Source organism: Phyllostomus hastatus, unplaced genomic scaffold (genome assembly GCF_019186645.2).
Source record: "Phyllostomus hastatus isolate PE091 unplaced genomic scaffold, TTU_PhHast_1.1 phas_scaffold_78, whole genome shotgun sequence".
Classification (NCBI taxonomy): Eukaryota; Metazoa; Chordata; class Mammalia; order Chiroptera; family Phyllostomidae; genus Phyllostomus; species Phyllostomus hastatus.
In genome coordinates this window covers 61,565,046-61,572,169 of record NW_025334041.1, presented here as the reverse complement: position 1 = coordinate 61,572,169, position 7,124 = coordinate 61,565,046, and positions in this window count along the sequence as shown.

Below are 7,124 nucleotides of genomic sequence, written 5' to 3'. Positions count from 1 at the left end.
TAATCCTGTCTTTGGGGATCTAAAATTTCCTAAAGATGTATTAGTGTCGTATACACATGTGCTCTTGTATGCTCATAATCCTTTTCACTAGCTTCTTAACTGCATGCTTTGTATTTAAATTTTCCTTCTGACCAAGTAAATCCCTTTGGATGAAGTGACAGCATCTTTTCAGCACCCATAGCTGGTGACAGCTGGTGGAGAGACTATGAAAGACTGCAAAGTGTTCCTTACTAGCTTTCTTCAAGACCAGTGCCAGCCACCAGCTGAGCGATTTGTTAGTTCCCCCTTCAGGCATCAGTCAGTTGAAGAGGCTCAGACTAAATGCTAAAAATGTATAATAGATATTACTATAAAAGACAATATCTGTGCTTCTGGCTTTCCCATGCCTTTAATTAGATACTTATTTATTATATGTGAACATGGAACCTTTTTATTAATTCTGATATAACCCTTTATTAATACTGTATGAAGAGTATTTTGGCATCTGAAATGCAGTGAAAACATGGCTTTGAAAGCAATAATTGCCAATAACCTTTGAAAGAACAGTTCATAGGGCCAGCTGTGTGCTGGTTCCCTTTCTTCGGTAAAGTTTCTTTGTGAATATCTAACTTGTAATGCATTCTGTTGTTTTAAAAGAAAATTGAAACATGTCCTTTCGGGGGGGAAGCCTTCTTTGGCAGGTGGCTATTGTTAGAATAAGTAATGAGGTAGTGAGGAAGATTCAAAAGTAAGACACTAGACTTTAAATTAATGTGGGCATTAACAGTAGAATGGCCTTCATGTGGAATTATTTAGTTTCAAATTGTTACCTAACTCAATGCTATGTCTATTTTTGCTGAAAAAGCAAAATAATATAATATTTTCTGGAGAACAAAAGATATTAACCATTTGATATTACTCATTTGAGAGTAACATTTTTGTTAGATTTTCTACATAATGTTAGATTTTTAATATACATAAACATCTTTCTAGAAATTAAATATAAAACAAAAACAATACGTAAACTAATATACCATTTCTAAAGATGCCTAGTTATAGATTCACATTTACATACTTATTTTATTTTTTATCACTTCTATCTACCCTTGCCTTAATTATTTTAAAAAATGAAGATAAATTTGTGAGAATATTTTCACTTGTGTATGTTTACCTATAAATATGTTTTCAACTTGAGAGTTGAGGAAGAAGGAATATTGTTGTTGTTACAGAGATTTGACAAAGCTCAGACTAAATTAAAGTGATTAGTGTTGGTCATCCCAGAACTCTGAGAAGTTCTGCTGAAGACAAATAATTTGGCAACGCAAAATGAATATAGCAGAGTCCATGATCAACATTCTGGCTTGGCAACTTAAAAAATAAATAGAAAATAACTTTTTCATACCTATAGAAATGTGTGAATGTGTGTGAATATGTGTGTGTATAATTTTCCTTTTACATTTCAAAATTTTTATAATTGACAAGATTTTACTATTAAATGATTATTCAAATAGGAGAATATTTTAAGAGATTTTATTACTATTATTCATTTTACAAAAGCTGTTGTGCTTGAAAATATATAAACTTTAAGATAAGAATATTAATACAAAAATAAAGGAAAATATTCATCTTATTTTACCTTATATTTTGGGTTTTCTAACAATGTATTAGCAGCAAAACCAATTCTGTGCATTTTAATGAAAGAGAATGACACAATTTGGAGTTTTAAAATCTCCAGTTCTTAAATTCACTATGTATTTAACATTCTATGTGCCTTACCTCTGCATCCCTGAGTGAAGAGAAGAGATGCTGCACAGATTAGGGGAAGGGGAATTGAAGACTTCTACACTTATAAGTTTCTTATTGCTAAACTCCCAAAATAGATAATTTGCGAATATCAGATGATGCCTTTTCCAGAATATGAGAAAAATTGTGAACCTAATTATTCCTAGTGTGCTGCAAGGATGTTAAATAAGCTTCTGTTGAAAGAATAAAAATTCTCTTATAAGCAATTTAAAGCAAGTTATCTGTTAATAATAAAATTGAAATCTGAGATGTTTGCCTTGCTGTTTGAACCCAAAATGCACATGGGTTTTCAAATATTCAAGTACTTCACCATCATTTGTGTGTGTGTGACTGATGAATTATTAATACAGGGCTTATGCTGGGCTCACCAGTTATTCTTGAATCTCTATTAGTAGGTCACAATTTGATGTGTCATAACAAAGGCTGAAGGTGATGTCTAAAAGGCTATGATCTATCCATCAGTGAGCACACATTGATATTTGATTTTTGATCTTTTTACATTGGGTAAATTATTTAAAATGAGCTTTGTGTTCTTAGGTAAGAAATTGCTTGATTTTGTTTGTTTTGGTTGTTGGAAGCATGCATGCGTGTCTGCACGTGTATGTTTTAATGGGAAGTTTGCGTGCTATAATTTTTTGGTGCTTCTTCATACCACATATTCAAAATCACACATACACACACATATATGTACCACATACCTGTATGTGCAGTGTCTGTTTATATTTTCCATCATGTAGTCATTAAGCACACAATGTAGACTTAAAGGATGTCAAAACTGACAGCCCCAGCATGATGGATGATGCTGTGCTGGACTGATTCTTACCAGGTGCGGTGTAATGGGAATTCAAATGTTGTTCATATATTTTATTTGTGTTAGTAAAGTTTTGCTTTTCTGTAGGTTTTTTAGGGGGAGGACAGGGGTTTCTGAACTTATAATCTTAAACCATTTTGCAAGATGCTTTAAATACTTTAAGGAAAAATTCATTTTTATATCATTTGTTCTTCAATACACATTCAAGTAATCTCAAGTTATCAGAATAAATATTTTCAAAGATGAAAAATTACTGATCCTGCTGTCACTATTCTTTTGGGTAAATAAATGTCCCTACTTATCCCCTTAACCAAGCAGAAGTGATTACTGCCTGTCTGAATCTATTAAAACACCCAGCTAAAATTTTCATGAAAATTTTATTTAGATGTTTTAATCCAGGTACAAGTTTGAAGGTGTGAAAATAACATGCTCTGGCTTTTATGCAGACAGTGTCTATGTCTACCCTAAATCTGATATCTCAAATTGGCCTCTACAGGGTGATCAGTACAGAAAAGTGGGGATCTGCATGAAGAGTTGTCCCCCCCTGCTCATATGGCTGAAACTCTGTACCTGAGGCGATCTTGAGCATGAACATGGTATTTTGCTACCAGAATGAAGATCAGCCATTTCCCATGATTGAATTCATAGTCTTCTGATTAAAAAAAAACAAAACAAAACAAAACAAAACAAAAACAGTCCTTTCTCTTTGACCATTTGAGGTGGGAATGACAGTGCTAAATAGATGAATTTGTGCTCTACATAATTCCACAAAACTGGATGACCTGCCTCAGGATGTTGTCAAATATAATTTGTCACCAACAGAGAGAAACTGACAACTGAAGTCATCAGTGGATCTGAGAAATAGGGTCCTGACTTCACACATATTTTTATTCATCTTTTGAAATAACACTGATTTAACTCAGCCTTTTGGTATAGATGGTCTCAATAGGTTGTCCCATGATCTTCAATAAAGTTCCTCACTAAATTTTCATGGAAAATTATAACACAAAACAACTAATCAAATGTCTATAATCTTTACCACTTTGGTCTGTCTTCAAGAATTCAGACGAGCATATAAAAAAAGAGAGGAGGCAATTAATTCCAAACAATATAAATTGGGACAGGTTGTGAAAGTAAGGTTGACTATGAAGCTTCAACCATACAATTATATGAACAGGTGATATAACTATTTTATGAACACTAGTCTATCTTGAAGGTCAGGTGTTGGAGAGATTTTCAGCAACTGTAATTGGAAAGTGCTCACTACCCAGACAACACAGTGTCACTTCTTTCTACTACACATTGCCTACACAGTGGACTTGTTTATACCAAAAAGAATCACCTTACAATCCACATTTGCCTTTTTTACAGATCAGGAAACTAAGGATAAATTTTGAGCTGAGAGCAATACATTGGTAACTGGCCCACAGAATTAAAGTACATCATCTGCAGGTCCACTCCTCAGAGGCATATCCTTTGAGTGTTTTGGTTTTAGATTCTTCTAGTGGTCACTTGTCATTCTTGACATACCATCTTTGAGCATTACCTACTAATAACTTACTGCAAAAATAAAAAATGTGGACAATTTTGTCATCTCCTTCTCATTGTAATGTTTCTTAGTTATAAGTCTAATAACCTATAAAACTGTAAACAATATACTTCAACCTTTCTAGCCATCATTTTGGACAGCACTTTCTGAAGCCTTACTATTGAGAAATTCCATTGCTTTTATTCTTCCTTTCAATCTCCTCCTCACTAGCATACCCACCTCTTCTCAGACTCTATGCTACTTGTCCATTCCTACTATTCTAAACTAGGTCTAATAATAATAATAATAATTATTATTATTATTATTCATGATCTTAATTATTATTCATAATTATAGATGATCTATAATTATAGATCATCTGTGCTTTGGTAGTTGCCCCTTAAAACTGAAAACCAATAAAGTACATTTATAATATTATATTATATGTGTCACTTATTGGAGTATTGCTTATGGAAGCTCATGGTGAAATGATTGCAAATGTAAGAGGAAATATGTAAACATTAAATGAGAAATGTACCATTCTTATAATCATATAACCAATAAAAGAGTTTTGAGAAACCTTTTCAAAGTTATTATGAGTGATGGAGTTGGGATGGTTCAAATCTAATTATATGTTTTTCAAATCTAATTCTAACCCAGTAATTTTGAGCATAATGCTATGCAGTGAAATATTACTTTTATTTTTCATTCTTAATAGATTTTAAATGAAAATAGAGAAGATAGTTAAATGTTATTCATAGACAAGTGATTTATGTTTATAGCATTAAGTCACGCAATATAGAGGTCCTTATATACTTCCGTAGGCCTACATTGACACCATTGTCCTGTGCTTAGAGAAATATATTCATAGTTGAAGTTTACTTTTTTTTAAAAGAAGTGAACTGTACATATTATTTTTAAAAGATATATGTTTTACTCTGGCTGGCATAGCTCAGTGGATTGAGCACAGGCTGCAAACCAAAGTGTTGCAGGTTCTATTCCCAATCAGGGTACATGCCTGGGTTGCCAAGCCACGACCCCCAGCAACCACACATTGGTGTTTCTCTCTCTCTCTCTCTCTCTCCCTCCCTTCCCTCTCTGAAAATAAATAAAATCTTAAAAAAAGATATATATATTGAAATTGCTTTTATTATATTTTATAAAATATGTTTAATCTTTTTTCCTTGTTCTTTTTTTTTGTAGTTTTTATATTGTTGTTTAAGTGCAGTTGTCTCAATTCCCCTCAAACCCCAATTCCTCACCCAAACCATCTCCACCTCCTACCCTCAATCCTACCTCCCTTTGGCTTTGTCCATGTGACCTTTATACATATTACTCACAAAACTTCCCCATCCCCCCCATTATATCCTCCCACCTCCCCTCTGGTTACTGTCAATTTGTCCTTAATTTCAATAGAATTTCCTCATAAAACTTAAAATGGAATTGAAATTGCTTTTAGATTGACAAATAGGTTGCAAATATATCACAGGAGGTCTTATTTGCCCTTTACCTAGGTCCCATAATGCTAAACTCTTACATGACTGTGGCATATTTATCAAAACTAACAGTTAATATTAACTAGATTACGGAGTTTGATTTTCTATAGTTTTTTTACTAATGTCTTTTTATTATTCTAAGATTTAATCCAAGTGACCACATTAAATTTAGTTTCATAAGTATCATAAAGTCTGTAATAATTTTTCATCTTTCCTTGTCTTACATGGCCTTGACATTTTTGAAGAATACAGGTCCCTTATTTTGTAGGATGACTAGCAATTCAAATTTATTTGATTTTTTGCATGTTTATATGAGTTTATGGATTTGAGTGAAAGTTTAATAGAGGTGAAGTGCCCTCTGAGGGCATTATATCAGGAAATATTTGATATAAAAAGTGTGCTGCTGGTGATGTTAACTCTGAGAGCCTAGTTAAAGTGTGATCTGCTAGATTTCTCTGCTACAGTTACTGGTTTTACTTTTTCATAGTTAACTTATTAAAAGTGACTCATTAAGTCCAATCTAGACTCAAAAAAGGGGAAATTAATTTTCACCATTTTGAGGAGAGAATTTAAAAAATCTGTGGGTGTGTATTAATAAAACCCTGGTAATATGAATTTGATGGTGCTATTTTAAGGCTCCATAAAGTTTTTTTGAATTTATTTTATTTTATTGTTGTTCAGTTATGATCATCCCAATTTTCCCTGCATTGTTCTCCTCTGCTATGCCCACCCCCCACCTGGCTCACACAGTCAATCCCCACCACGTTCTCCATGTCCATAGGTCCTTTATACATGATCTTTAACTAGACCCTCCCTTTTTTTCCCATTTATCCCCCTCCCCTCTGGTCACTGTCACATTGTCCCTTATTTTCATGTCTCTGGTTCTATCTTATTCATTTGTTTGTTTTGTTGGTTACATTCCACTTATAGGTGAGATCATATAGCATTTGTCTTTCACCACCTGGTTTATTTTACTTAGCATAATACTCTCCAGCTCCATCCATGCTCTCACGAAGGATAGGAGTTTCTTCTTTCTTCCTGCTGTATAGTATTCTGTTGTACAAATGTACTATAGTATTTTAATACATTCATTTACTGATGGGAATTTAGGCTGTTTCCAGTACTCAGCTTTTGCAAATAATACTGCTAAGAACTCTGGGGTACACAGATTCTTTTTAGTTTTTGTGTTTTGGGATTCTTAGGGTATAATCCCAGGAGTGAAATCACTAGATCAAAAGGCAGTTCCATTTTTAGTTTTCTAAGGAAATTAGACACTGTTTTCCACAGTGGCAGTACCAGTCTGCATTCTCATCAACAGTGTACTAGAGTTCCATTTTAACTACATCCTTGGCAACACTTGTTTGTTGATATATTAATGATGGCCATTCTGACTGGTGTGAAGTGGTAACTCATTGTGGTTTTAATTTGTATCTCTCTAATGGCTAGTGATGTTGAGCATCCTTTCATATGTCTCTGGACCCTCTGTATGTCCTCCTTGGAGAAGTGT